The 15,564-nt window shown below is 34.3% G+C and overlaps 1 long non-coding RNA gene across 1 annotated transcript in view; it reads left to right on the top strand.

Annotated features, from left to right (window-relative positions):
* LOC141483433 (uncharacterized) overlaps positions 1 to 15,564 on the top strand; it is a 249,381-nt gene that overhangs the window by 123,571 nt on the left and 110,246 nt on the right. The window lies entirely within an intron of this gene.

Consider the following 15,564-nt stretch of genomic DNA (forward strand, 5'->3'; position numbering starts at 1 on the left):
ACCCCCAAAATGAAAAAAAATCTTAAAGTATGAAGGAAACGAAAAGCCACTTTGAAATCAATACGAATGATTTGTATCATTATATTCTTTACTCGGTTCAAATGAAAATCTCTTCGGCCCCATCCAAGAGGGTTAAACACACCCCCCTAAATGAAAAAAAATTCTTGAAGTATGAAGGAAACGAAAAGCCACTTTGAAATCAATACGAATGATTTGTATCATTATATTCTTTAATCGGTATAAATGAAAATCTCTTCGGACCCGTCCAAGAGGGTTTAACACACCCCCAAAATGAAAAAAATTCTTGAAGTATGAAGGAAACGAAAAGCCACTTTGAAATCAATACGAATGATTTGTATCATTATATTCTTCACTCGGTTTGAATGAAAATCTCTTCGGCCCCGTCCAAGAGGGTTAAACACACCCCCAAAATGAAAAAAATTCTTAAAGTATGAAGGAAACGAAAAGCCACTTTGAAATCAATACGAATGATTTGTGTCATTATATTCTTTACTCGGTATGAATGAAAATCTCTTCGGCCCCGTCCAAGAGGGTTAAACACACCCCCAAAATGAAAAAAATTCTTGAAGTATGAAGGAAACGAAAAGCCACTTTGAAATCAATACGAATGATTTGTATCATTATATTCTTTACTCGGTTGAAATGAAAATCTCTTCAGCCCCGTCCAAGAGGGTCAAACACACCCCCGAAATGAAAAAAATTCTTGAAGTATGAAGGAAACGAAATGCCACTTTGAAATTGATACGAATGATTATTATCGTTACATTTGATATTTGGTATCGAGGAAAATTTCTTTGGTCTCGTTCAAGAGAAATATGATACTATTATTTGTCTTTATTGCCAAAAATTGGGAAGAGAAATTGAGAATTTTGAGTTCTGTTGTCATAACTCCACCAATAAAGCTTATATTCGATTATGAAACCTAATAAATTCACAATTTTCATATTATTCAAATAGAACAGGTTAGTGATAAAGATAAAGGTGTATCCTAGATATGAAATTGTCGAAGGAAACTTTATAGACAAAATTCACATGGAATAATACTTAAACTACTAGAAAGCATGTGTGTTTGGTTTTCTTCAAACAAACATACCAAAATTTCATTTCTGTCTCTTCGTTTGAGGTTAACAAAATAATTTTATTTTCCATAATGATTATCTTATTATTTCTACTTTCGGGAATGTGTGAAACCTCAAGGGCTTCTTGTCCTAGAACCAACTTCGAACAATCGATTCCTACAAACAAAATTTTTCATCAAGCATTATGGGTTTCATTTGTGAAAATATTGAATCGAATGATCTGGACAATTAACCAACTGCAAAGCGTCGGATAAAATCGTAAATGACTTTCTAACAAAATGTTTCGAAACTCACTGGATAGCAAATAATGAACTTTTTTTATTGACATCTCGCTTGTCAGTTCGAAAGTTCTTCGAACTTCTATTGTTGAAGTTTTATAGTTTGTCTTTTACATACACTTTCATTAGCCGATGCAATTCTTGGAGAGTCACCCTGTAGGAACTAGTGTAAATCTAGAAAATCCTTTGCATCCAAATCATTTTTCAATCAAGTAAACACACTTTAGATATCAGTTTCAGGTAATATTCATGATAGAAATCAGTAGAATTGCATTTTCAATTGATATTTTGAAGAATAAAGTGTTACCTTACATAGGGCTATAATCTCAATTCAACTTTATGAAAGTAAAGCTACTTCAAATATTCTCAAATATGAAATTTGACATCAATCTAATAGTTAGAACTCAAGTTACAGCCTTTAATATCACGTTAAAAAATTGTAAAACGCACCTAAGCCACGTAATGTCTGCTGATAAAAGACTGCTACAAGCTACATCTGTTCATCGCGTCGCGTCGGCCAAACCGTGATAGAGTCTCGCTCTCTGAATGTACCTTATGCTTACTTCGCTGACTGTGGCCTTAACTTCAGTATACAATTTTTGTGCTTGACTATCTTATTTTTAAGAAGTTAACAAAAATTTGTCCTTTTTTATTTTCAAATTCGTATTGTCTTTCTGTTCAGTAGATTTAAAATCATCAGTTTCTTTTAAGTTTTTACTTTGGATAAGTTGGTATTTGATTTTATTTTAGTCAGTTTCATTCAGTTGATTGTTTCAAAAATGGGAAGTAAACATTTATCTAAGATGAAGCTTTACGATTCTATTGCCGAAGAACTCAAGCAATATTGTCCAATATTGTATGATTTTGACCAGAAATTTAATGAACTATAATAACAAAGAAAATTGCATTGTCCATGAAGAATAAGAAATATCAGTTCCCAAGCGTTATTTCGCGAATTATAAATGATACTGAAAGTTCCAAAATGTATTTCCATCAAAAATACTTTGAAAATGATTACTCCGGAAAAAATTCATGCAACCAGTTGGAATTATCTTTATTGAAGAAAGGATTCGATAAAAAGAAAATTTGCAAAAATTGGAGGAATAAAAATTCTCTCTATGAAAAAATTTGTGCAGTTCTTTGCTTGAAAAACTCCATCAAAAATAGAAAAAGAGTATATAACACTTGGCGTATAATTAATTCAAAAATCCATGTTGAACCCAGTGTCACGAATGCCGAAGATTTGAATGAATCGAATAATTCCGGATTGTCATTACAGGAAATTATGCCCTTAAATGTTGTAAATAATCGTCATACAATATATAGCGACGCTTATAGTAGCAAAGATGCATTAATTCGTATTTATAGTAAAGATACAAATAATAGTAGTGTGATTGAAAATGAAAACGGATCCAGAAGTGATTTTGAAAAATTATCATCAAAGCAATGTTTCTACGAATCGACCCCGTTGATATCAAATAAAGATATCCCATCTTCCAACAGACGATATGCTGAAATCGCAGATGTCACAGAATTCGACGCTAATAATACTGAAAATTTGAATTTTGCCTTACCGTCGAATATAGAAAGTGCTTATGATTCGCAAAAAGAATCTCTCAATGTAGTAAACCCTTCGGTAAACAATTGTGCTTTGACAGAAAATGAAAGTAATATTGCCTCAACACTTCAAAACGGAAAGTGTCAAATCACCCCAGAGGACTTTGACATTCCAAAGGAATTGTATAATTTGTCGAGTCCATCTTCTGACGATAATATTTTACCAATTGATTCCAGAAATATCAGTAGAGAGACAGAAAAAACAAATAAATATATCACATTCAAGGAATGCGTTATTTTAGAAGGGTCGTTTACTGTTGAGAGACATATATGGAAGTTGATATTTACAAATGGCAAATTAAGCAAAAAGTATTATCCCTATTACATTCGCAATAGAATTAGGAAATATGTCAATAACGTTTGCTTGATAATTTTCAAATTCGTAAAATATAACAAGAAAAATGAATCGATCAATATATTTGGGGTATGCAAACACAATTCATATAAATGCAAAAAATTCAAAATCACTATTCTCGATAGACATGTGAATGTTTACAGTTCTTCTTTAAATTATAATCATACCAATTTTTTAACTGGTAACGTGACAGGCCTGGAAAGATTATTGGTAAAGAAAAAATTGTTCAAAGAAATGTCATCAAATTACAAAAAGCAAATGTTACTGACCGCCAATCAAAAAATACTTTCTATGGGAAAAAATTTACAACACATTAAATCTGATACCGTTGTGAGAAAAATTAAATCGGAAGCCTTAGCTCACTTTGACAGGAGCAATGATGATTTGTTGGACATAATTTTCATGCAGAAAGATCATCCTGAATTCATCAAAGAAGTTTGTGTTCCATTCAATGTTAAACTATATAGCGAAGAGCAACTAGAGGTTTTGAAATCTCAGAAATCAGGTGATCAATTACCCTTGATATATTTTGATGCTACCGGTGGAGTCGTGAGAAGTCCAATGACTCAAACAAAAAGAATTTACTTTTATACGGCGGTTATATTACTCAAGAAACCTGAAAGAATATATCCCATTTTCTCTATGATATCATCTGTACATGACTCAAATACAATTTTCAAGTTACTTCATGACTTCAGATACTTCTGTGAATGTAGTAACATTTGGCCAACATTTTCTGGTGTTGTATCAGATTTTTCCTTTGCAAATTTGCATGCAATATGCAAAGCTTTCAATAGGTGTTCATTTCTGGAGTATATTCAAACTTGTTACAGAATAAACGAGGGAAATGATCCAGCATCAAAACCAATAAGAGTTCACTTATGCTGTGCTCATTACATGAAGATGGTTTCCAAAGATGTAGATATTGAGGCAAAAAATGATCAGCAAAAAGGATTTTTTAAAGATTTAATAGCATCTGCTATATTGATCAACGATTTGAAATATTTTGACAGATTTGTAGAGAATGTGTACATTTTGTTAAAATCCAAATATGTCTGTAGGAGAACAAAAACTGCCGAATAGTTGCTCAGTGTCCCATCCTCAATAAACTGCGAAACGTATTCGTTTAATGAGGAAAGTGGGGAAGAATTAGAATCTGATTCTATTTATCCAAAATCGAAAGGACTTCTGAAATCCTCCCCTTATTATCAAAGATTTGTAATGCTAATAAAAAATATCGAGTTGGAAAATGAAGGTGACACTGAGAACGTATATTATAATGAGACATTTTTTCAACTCATGTTACACAAGTATTTATCTTTGTGTCCAATATGGAGTGCCTTATTAGTAGGAGATTTGAGCCGGTTCTAAGCCTCCCCCCACCACTATGACGTATTAATTGCTTTTTTATTGGTTGTTGTTTGGTGAAGTCAAGGTGATGTGACCTTGAAGGGTGTGGTGTATGGATCGTTCAGAAATTTTTTCCCGGTTCTAATCCTCCCCCCACCAATATGACGTGTTATTTGCTTTTTTTTTGTTGTGCAGTGAAGTCAAGGCGTTGTGACCTTGAAGTGTCTGGTGCATGGATCGTTCAGATTTTTTTTTTCATATGAGATTTTGTGTGTGTATGTGTGTGTGTGTGTGTGTGTGTAAGAGAATGTACGGTACAGGGTTTCATCATGTGCTTGTTTGTCTATGTACAAACATACGTCTGCATACTTCGAAGATCCTCCAAGTAATGAATGCTCCATCGGTGTGAGGGCACCAAGTTAGTAGTGGAGTGACGTCACAGCAATAACCGTTCAACGGCTAGAGAGCGACATGTTCACTCCACGACGTGTGGCAGAGTAATGCGTATTCATCGGTCTGCTCTCACCTCCCTCGATGTAGTGAAGGATGTGACGTAACGCATCGCCCCAGACTCGCCATCAATGGTGACACGCAGGCGGGCGAGGACTGTGCTAACGTCTGTCCTCTCCGAGAGCGCAACGACAATTGCTTGTTCGTATCGCTCTCGAAGCAGTGAATGATGTGACGTAACGCATCACCCTACCCTCGCTATTGATGGTGACACGCAGGCGGGCGAGGACTGTGCAAACGTCTGCCCTCTCCGAGAGCGCAACGACCACTGCTTGCTCGTGCCGGCAACTGTTATCGCATCAAATTGGGAGATGGGCTTGGCTGTGACGTCAGGCATCTCTAGTGGATAGCAACTAGCAATGTGAACCTTTCACGGTTTCATGGTGGGGGTGACTCGCACTGTTTAATATAAAAGAAATGCCTGGCACACTATGAAATCAGTAGACGAATATATCTGCAGCAGTTAGCATTTGGTAGAGTGTTATTCAGTTCGTAATAGAAGGAAGACGGTGAGTGTATTTGTCTGTTGGAAATTGTTTATATTTTCATATATATTATCATCATGTCCGTTTCAAAAGTAGACTTGTATAAAATTAATAATTTGATTGTACAGGAGGTTGAAATACTAGAGCAAAAGGCCTTATCATCATTGCCAATTGATGAAGTGTACATAATTAAAAATATGTCAACTTATTCTACACGATTTGGTAAATCAATTTTATTAACTTTGCAAGATGTGAGCAATGATAAATTATTTAAAACATGGCTACCAAAACGTATTTCGTTGCAATTCAGTGATGACGATATATCTTGTATCAACTCATCAGGTGGTAAATATACGATGGTGTATTTAGGACAGAGCCAACAAAGTTTTGCTGGCATGAAAACGCGATCTCTAGTTAAATTCAATATGATTGAATAATAATAGTAATAATTTATAGTGAATTTCTTTAGGTCATAGCTTACAAAGTTTTTTGGTGTGAAAACGCTAACTCTAGTCAAATTCAATATGATTGAATAATAATAGTAATTATAATGAATTTCTTATTGTTTTATTAATATTCATATATTAGATGATAATTATATGGAAATATAAACATTACTAACATAGTTGAATACACTCACTTTGTAACTACAAGTAAAATGGGAATGTGAGTATTATATCACTGAAAAATTGGAGGTTGCTCATTGTTTTTTTATTCGATTTCAGTTCCACCATTTAAAGATGTGGATGCAGTACGCAAGTCAAGATTGGGTCGATGTTGTAGATCTCAAATCATCGGTTCAACATTTGTCGTCTAAATTGAAGGTGTTGGGTGATGGAGCCGAACATGCAAGCAATTATGATATGAGTGTATGCTGTTATGAAAAACAAATCGAATTATGCCTTCGTGATGCTGAGAAGTATTGGAGTGGTGCAGAAGTTTGTAACAAATTTTTGGATAATGAATTGGAATTGTGGCAACTTTGTGAGGTTATGATTGAACTGAACCTAAGAAGATTCCTGTATAGCCTCCAACCATACTTGCCAGAATGGATTATTCATCACTTTGAATTGAATGATGAAAATCGAGAGGAAATTGAAGATGGTCGCGAAAATGATGATTATGAGGAAGAAGTTATTTTAGATAGTCTGTATGTTCCTGTAAATCATAAATAATGTCAAATAAAAAACTTTGTATTAGTTTCATGTTTTATTTATTTGAATCTCATGAAATACAATAGAAAATGATTACAAAACAATAAATATGATATAAAATACAATACATGATATAAGTCTCTTACAAATAAAAAAAAAGATCATAAAACAGTATATGATAGAGTGGAAAAAAGTGTCAATATCTGCTATGAACTGAACCATCCAATGCATTGTATGTTAAAACTGTATCATGCAAAATTAATGCATATACTTTAGTGTTGTCTGGAAACTTGGTCTTCTTCGTCTCAAACTCAATATTTATATCAATAGTTGATGATTTTGTTGCATTCGGTTGATGGGAACAATCGATGACGAATAGTGGATTCTCTCTAAATTGCCCAATGTCCATCAGAGGTTCACTCATATCTTTATCATAATAACTTCGCTGGAAACTCTCAAAAGCATAATAAGCAGGAGCATCAAGTTTTTTATCGAAATTCAAATTCCAACGCTCATATGGATAAACTTCAGAATTCAAGTATACTTGAATACTATTGATATCAGCAGTTGTGAATTTTGTAATATCCTGTGTTCTATCTTCAGATGTGGTAGTACTTTGGAATGCGATGATGACAAAACGAGGAGTTTCCAATGCATTAGTTGTTTTGATGGCCCATATGTCTGAAGAAGTCCCACGTAATGATGGTAGTTCATAGAGGTCCCACATACGATACGCCAACTTGATTTTGGCATTCAGACCGCTTTTGTTTATTCTACTCAAAAGTTTGAGCTTGTGTTTATCATCTGGTACAATATGTCTTATTTTCCATTCGATTTTATTTATTTCCAAATCAGCATCAACCTCACCTATATACGAGTTTTTGAATGATCGAGCGATAATCAAAATCAATTCCTGTTTGGCATTCAAGATACTTTTGTTGTAATCTTCAGCAAAACCCATCAAATATTTCAGTGGTAGTTTTCCACTAAAAACATGACTGTTTGTATCCAAGATATCTTGCTTTAATTGTGAAAGTCCCCAACCAGATGTCAATAATGTGTTAGCATGAGATTGTCCAAATGATATCATGGTTTTCATTGTAGATGTTATCCCAGGTTTTCTAACAACAGCCACTTGTTCACCACCCATTTCATAACGAATTTCGTCAAAGAGAAATGCAATTGCATTATTCGAGAGATAGCATGTTTTCGCTACATCTTTGGGGGTGAATTTACCTTCTATGTAAATGAAGCTGTCGGCAATATCTAGTATAACATCTTGATTATTGATTGCAATTCTGATTTCATCCGAATTCCTGAATAGCGGTGATCCATAGGGCTTATATGTGTGCTCATGTAAACTTATGAGAGAATGATCGAGCACTGGTTCATTGAATATATTCAACTTTTCACTGTTTGTTTCGAGCACCATTGTTATTTTCTCACTTTCAATCCAATCGATTTCAAAAATTTAAGATCACTCACAGACAGAGCGTTATGTGCTAACTGTTTAGCATACACTTGTGGAATGAGCTTCTTTTTATGCACACTTTTCTTTTTATGCACACCTTTCTTTTTGATAGTGCAACTCGTTTGGGATTGTTCAATGCGATTTTGTCTATTGTAAATGAAACCCATAACAACAGTTATTCGATTTTCTTCAATTCCAAAATAATGAAAATCTCTTCTTCACTTCCAAAATCGATAAGGTTATTTTTTTCATCCAAAATACGCATTGTAATGTTGTGAATCAATTGACGACCTTCTGGACTGACAGGCATATATATAATACTGTGTGGTTCTTTAGTAAGATTGTAGCCAGGTTCAACATCAATATCGAATGAGAAAAGAATGTGAGATTCTTCACCATTTATATATGAACCAGATATTATATTGCAATCTAAGCGGATAAGTCTCACAGTTGTAATGTTTATTGGTAATGATGATTCATGTATCTAATTTGGTGGGAATATTCCATGAGCGAACCCCATCATTTCTGCTATAGAATTTGGATGTGTCAGATCAATTTCATATTTGGATCGCATTTCACATTTGAATGTATTATTATTGACGTGTAGATAGAAAATATCATCTGCAACGACATCATTTGGTTTTTCATCATGAAACAATCTAAACATGATATGTTTCTGTATGACGGCATTGATCTCTTCTATTTGGTAAGCACCACATGGAATTTCAATTGTCAACTTTTGGGGTATCGATGAGTTGTCATTACTGATTCTAAAACTAGCTAAGTTATTAGCTTCAGTTATATTATTGATTGTATTGCATCCATAGAATCCCAAAAGTCCTAATCCATAACGACTGTTCCTATCCAATTCAATTGGTGGAAAAAAATCCGCACTCAAGACACTTGTCCCGACAGCTTGTAGCTCGAACTTTCGTGACATGACTGATGAATATTTTGAAACACATTTCAATTTATTATTGTACACAGCAACAGCACATTTGAGACAATTTACACTTTTTGGAAGGTGTTGTATTGTAATAAGTATCATTTTTATTGATACCAATATTCACATCCTCTATAATACAAATACAACACATATATTTTCAAGGTATAGGACCATCATTAACATCCGAATCTGAATTTTGATCGTGGTGGTGCTCATAACAATATCTATGTTTCATTATATCGATATCATCTTGCAGATGCTTAGGCAACTTTTCCCAAACATATGCAATCTCATGTGCAACACATGCAAGTATCACTTCCTTAGGCATATTTGCAAGCATCACTTTATCCATTTTTTTCAAGGTACCATATTTTGAAAACATTCTAAGTGAAAACCCCATTCCCTTGATAGCCTCCCGATCCAGTTTTGGTGTTGAATCCATTTTTATTTGGAAAATTATTTAGAGAGAAACTGCAAGCACAAGTGACCACAGAGAACTGTATTAAATTTCTGTTGTCGATCATAGTTATATTTGATTTTTACATTCGAACATTTTCGAAAGAATCGAGTCAATTCCAATGGTGGGGGTAGATCTCCAAAACTATCGAAATATGTGACTTCTTTCCCACATTTTTTATATGCCACCCAATGTGTTCCTGGTCCACTTATTCCATCTAAATTAACAATAGCTGTCTCGTTTTGTTTTGGACCTGAAGATGGTAATCTATCACGCATAAAAACACCACGAAAATGTGGAATTTTCATTTTTTGTGCATAATAACTGAGATCGAGATCAGAAAGAGGCCTCTGAGGTAGGGGTTCAATTAGTTTTTTGTTTTGTTTGTGGCTTTGTATGGTTTTAAATATAGTCCTAAACCTTTACGGTATGGTTTGAGATATATTCCACTTCCGCGTTTGCCTAATGCTACAGCCTCCATGGTTTTATTGTGACGATTGGCTTCCATTAAAGCCGCTCTGCTGGCTTTTGCCGAATTCACGGCCTTGGTAATACCAGCAGCGGCTCCCGCCAAACTTCCTAGTGCGGATAGTCCAGCAAAAATTGGTATCAATGGTAAAAATCCACCGATCTTGGGAACAGGAATTATGCGTGGTGTGCGGATTTTCTTCTTTCCACCGGCAGCTTCAAGGTATTTACGTGCCGCCTGCAATGCCACAGTGATAGCTTTTTTGCTATTATTCGTCACAAATTGATTCCAACCAGCTTTCTTCAATACATTTCGCACTTTATGGACTATCCCAGCACCAAATGCAATTTTTTTAATATCATTTTTTTTCGTTTGTTTCCTCTTACATTTTTTCTTATTGGTACTACAACCCATGCCCATATGTCTTTTCGCTTTCATAATGTTGGTGACAAGTAATGCAGCTGCTCTTTCCCCAATACTCGCGTCCTTCGATTTAACCCTATCCCAAGCGCTGTATTCAAGTTCTTTGTCGACTAAATGTCTTGCTGCAAGATCAGATGGATGCTCAGAATATTGAATATCGTGTTTTTTGCATTCAATATCTAATTTATTGATTCCAGGATCGTTACGAGCTAAACGTTGTTTCAATTTTGTACCCGGTCCACAGTATTGATATCCTCCGGGTAGATGTAATTCGAAAGGAAGTTTGTTTATTAAATCATTAACAAAACCACAACCTCTTTTAATTTTACGATCACTTTCAATACGTCCGTATCGTTTGATGGTACACATTGAAATGAATAAGCTAATAACATTTATATAGTCTCCAACCACGGCACGATGCGCATTGTAAAACAGAAAGAAAAGTTTACTGTAGATAATCTAGATGAGAAATTTGGGTGTGGATTGAATGGACAAAGAGTATTCAGACATGGTCCACTACTTCCATCATCAGTTCGAGGACTCATTATAGGACCTTCAAATTGTGGAAAGACGAATGCAATGATATCACTATTAACACATCCACAAGGATTGAGATTTAGAAATGTGTATCTCTATTCGAAATCACTCAATCAACCTAAATATCAGTATTTGCGAAGTGTTTTGGAACCTATAAAAGGATTAGGTTTTTATACATTCAGCAATAATGCAGAAATAGTGGAACCCTCCGACGCAAAGCCTAATTCTGTTTTCATTTTCGATGATGTGATATGTGAAAAGCAAGATATTATTAGATCATATTTCTGTATGGGACGTCATAAGGATGTTGATTGTTTTTATCTAGCACATACATATTCACGGGTACCCAAACAGTTAGTGCGTGACAATACCAATTTCATTATAATGTTCAAACAAGATGAGACGAATTTACATCACATTTATTCAGATCATGTTTCACCCGATGTAACATTCAAACAATTCCAATTGATGTGTGTTAAATGCTGGGAGGATCAATATGGATTTCTAGTAATTGATAAGGATAGAAAAATAGATGAAGGTAGATATCGCAAAGGATTCGATAGTTTTATATACCCATGATCTTGTTTTTGAAACTTATTCGATCACTGAATATTGTAGAGGTCACTTCATCAACGAATTGAGCAATAATTTAAAAAGGGCATTATGAATATAAAAAACGATTCTGAACATAAAAACAATGAAATGAATTTGAAACGTCAACTAGTAGAGACAACAGAAGCTGTCAGACAGAAATTCAACTCTATCAAGAATGATAATATTGAAAATCGTACGACACTTGAAAGATTGTATGAGCCCATAATGAAACCATTGAATGTTTTATCATCAAACGCTACTTCTAAATCAGCAGTGTTATCACCAAATCGTGGATCTGTTCAATCTACTTCAAATTATCCCATGAGTACTCCAATAGGAAGAAAACAATCTTTTGATGGTGTATCATCTGTGAATAGTGACACGAGCACACTTCAAGACGATATGAGAACAACTCTATTCGAAACACCATCATCGTCCCACATCGATTCCTCGGATCCTGACATCTCACCTGTTATGAATGAAAGTGGTGAAGATGTTTTGATGAAACATTTGAATAATGTAAAATCTAGAAATCCAGCATATGATGGAACATTTGGCGTACGTATGGATCCAATTACACAAAAGCTGAAAATGGGAAGTCTAGTGGTACATTTCAAAGATGGAAACATTTCATTTTGGGATGCTAATAAAGTGAAAAAATATGAATGCACAGGTAGTCCAGAATTGTGATATGATCTTTTTGAAGAATCCACAAGATGTTGATAATGATGAAACTCGTCAAGTATATTCCAAAATATTGAAAATAACGAATGCTCCATATAAACAATATCATCTGAAGAATGGTTTTAAAAATACAAATTCTAAAAAAATTTCGTGAAGTTATCAAACCACTATTAGACTCACGACAATATCCAATAAGAAGTAGAAGTAAAATTGGTGGAGCACTCAAACGAGTGAAAATGGAGAAAACATATAATTCTAAACCTGCGAATTATGTGTACTGGAATTCACCGAAAGAGTTAGTTGCTCGCCTACGACTATTGGTAGCTTCAAAGTCAGCTGGACATACCGGACATGATAATGAAATAATTTCAATAATTGAAGAATTACGTGAAGAAGGTATAATATATTAATATATATCCACAAGTAATGATCACTGTCACATCATCATTCAATGCAGTAACATTATCACTTTTTTCTCTTTAATCATATTGAAATAGAAAGACTAATGAAGTAAGTGATATCAAACGACAAGTTGTTAATGAATTACGTAGACCTGCAAGACGTAATTTTCGTAGAAGAATAACTATACCATCAAAGGTTTTGCAGATCTATGGCAAATAGATCTAGCTGAACTACAACCTTATGCAAAAAGTAATGAAGGATACCGATATATACTTGTAGTAATTGATTGTTACTCAAAATATCTATGGACTGTGCCAGTTAAAGATAAAACAGGTAGTACAATAACTAATGCAATGAAATATGTACTGAAGGAAGCCAAATTTTCCCCTAAACATATACAAAGCGATCAAGGGAAAGAATTTTTTAATAGAAGCTTCTCATCTCTCATGCGAGAATATAATATCAATCATTATTCAACATTCAGCACAAAGAAGGCAGCTATAGCAGAAAGAGTGATTCGTACAATAAAGGCATGGCTCTACAAGGAATTTTCGATGAGAGGTCACCACAAATGGCTTGATATTCTTCCAATTATAACTAGTAGATATAATAATAAAGTTCATCGTACAATAGGTATGGCACCCATCAATGTTGATTCAACAACAAAATTGAAATTCAAGGGTATCAATGGAATTGGAGGAAGACAAAGTAAACCCAAATTCCAATTGAATGATATTGTACGTATAAGTAAATACAAAAATATTTTTGAAAAGTCTTACACTGCGAATTTTACCACGGAGCTATTCAAGATTGTTAAAATTAATAAAACCATCCCCACGACTTATAATCTTGAAGATATGAATGAACAGCCGATTAGAGGATGTTTTTACGAAGAAGAGTTATTACGAACCGAGAATCCTGACGTATATCTGATTGAGAAGGTGTTGAAGAGAAGAAAAAATAAAGTATATGTAAAGTGGTTAGGTCTTCCTAGCGAACAAAATTCTTGGATTGATGAATCAAATATGGTTTAAATGGATCTAATAGTGACTTTTATGAATAAAGTAATATTAAAGTTCATTATTGTTTTCATTTCAATTAAGTATGTGAATTGAAAAATATTGCAGCGGTAAACATTGCCCCAGCCATTCGCAATGTTCTGTGTATACCAAACCAAATTAATTGTATACTCCATTCCCGCTTATATTTTTCAACTCACGATATTGAAAACACATTATCATTCCCAAAACTAATCGCCGTCACTTTGAAATGCAGTATCCAACTCTTTTTGCCAATTATCTCTCACTGATAATGCCGTCTCATAAAGCTTAGTCGACTCCTCAAGCTCAGCCTGAGCTTGCATTCTCGAACGCTGATGGAATTGCTTATCTTTACCAATTTTTGAACGGAGTTCATCAGCATCTTTAGACATTCTAGCCAATTCAACCTTCGCTAATGCAATCTTGGCATCTAATGCTTCAAGAGTTTCATTATTAGCATTAATAGCTCGCTCACTCTTTTCAAGTTCAGCAATAGTCATCTGTGCCTTTACAAGACGGCATTTTGCTTTCCTTTTCATTTCCCCAAACCGATGGAGGGGACTGAAAGAAGATAGCGGTTCAGCTTTCAAATCACTCTTCATTTCTTTAGGAGTACCTTTTGGCTTCCTCTTCGATCTGTCACTTTTCGTTGCGGGTTTTTTCTGTCGCACAACACTTTTGGATTCTTTCTTTTCTTTAAAGTCAGTGACAATCGATGAAGATGCCTTAGTAACCTTCCTCTTGATTGTTCTAGATTTCTTATCAACACCAAGAGGAAGGGTAGATGAAGAGTGTTTGAGTGATGATAATTGCGAAACGATCGGATTTTCAATAATAATTTGCTCATTTGGTTCTGGCACATCTGCAAAGTTAACGAAGTCGTTAATATCAAAATCATTTATCGAATCTTGACTCGATAAATGTAATACTGGAATATTTTCAAAATCAGTCTGATCGATATCAACAAGTGGTGAACCATCTTCAGCAATCAATAGCGGCATAGAGCTCATGATTATTAAGGTCTGAGGAATGATATGTGATAGCAATAGAATGTGGATAGGAAAGGTGATGATGTTACTGAGACCTCACCATTTATAGAAGAAAATAAACTAGCGCATGCGCTCTTTCATCAACTGGCACATGCGCTCTCTCACTAAACTATTCACGCATGTAACAATCTTTGTCATTTAAGAGGAAAACTTTGTGTTGCATGCATGTATTGTTAAATGTTAGAAAATAATACAAATAAATTCAAAATATATATATATATATATATATATATATATATATATATATATATTTATTAATAATAGAGGACAATAACGATAATAAAAAATATAAAATGAAAAATGTTAATATCTCTCTGTGGATGTGGAACGTTCTTTGACTCTATTCCTCAATAGTTGTTGCTCGTGCGTCAAACACCAACATTGAAAAAAATGGATTCTCCTATTGGGGTAGAGTTGACCAACCTTCTCACACAGATCCCAAGTACTTCTACATGCATTGCATACATGATTCCAACAATTCATGGAATATGTATCACAACGCAAACAACGTTGCAGTGGAGCTGGAACGGCAGCACAGGTACCACAAATATTTCTACAGATACCTATATTGTTAAATATTATAGGTTCGGAACACTTCAGACACTGTAACTGTTGTTGACGATAATCCGATTTTGTTCGCTTC

The sequence above is a fragment of the Leptinotarsa decemlineata genome, unplaced genomic scaffold (assembly GCF_025532065.1).
Source record: "Leptinotarsa decemlineata unplaced genomic scaffold, Ldec_3_MD MMD2_tig00003348_RagTag_RagTag, whole genome shotgun sequence".
NCBI classification, from domain to species: domain Eukaryota; kingdom Metazoa; phylum Arthropoda; class Insecta; order Coleoptera; family Chrysomelidae; genus Leptinotarsa; species Leptinotarsa decemlineata.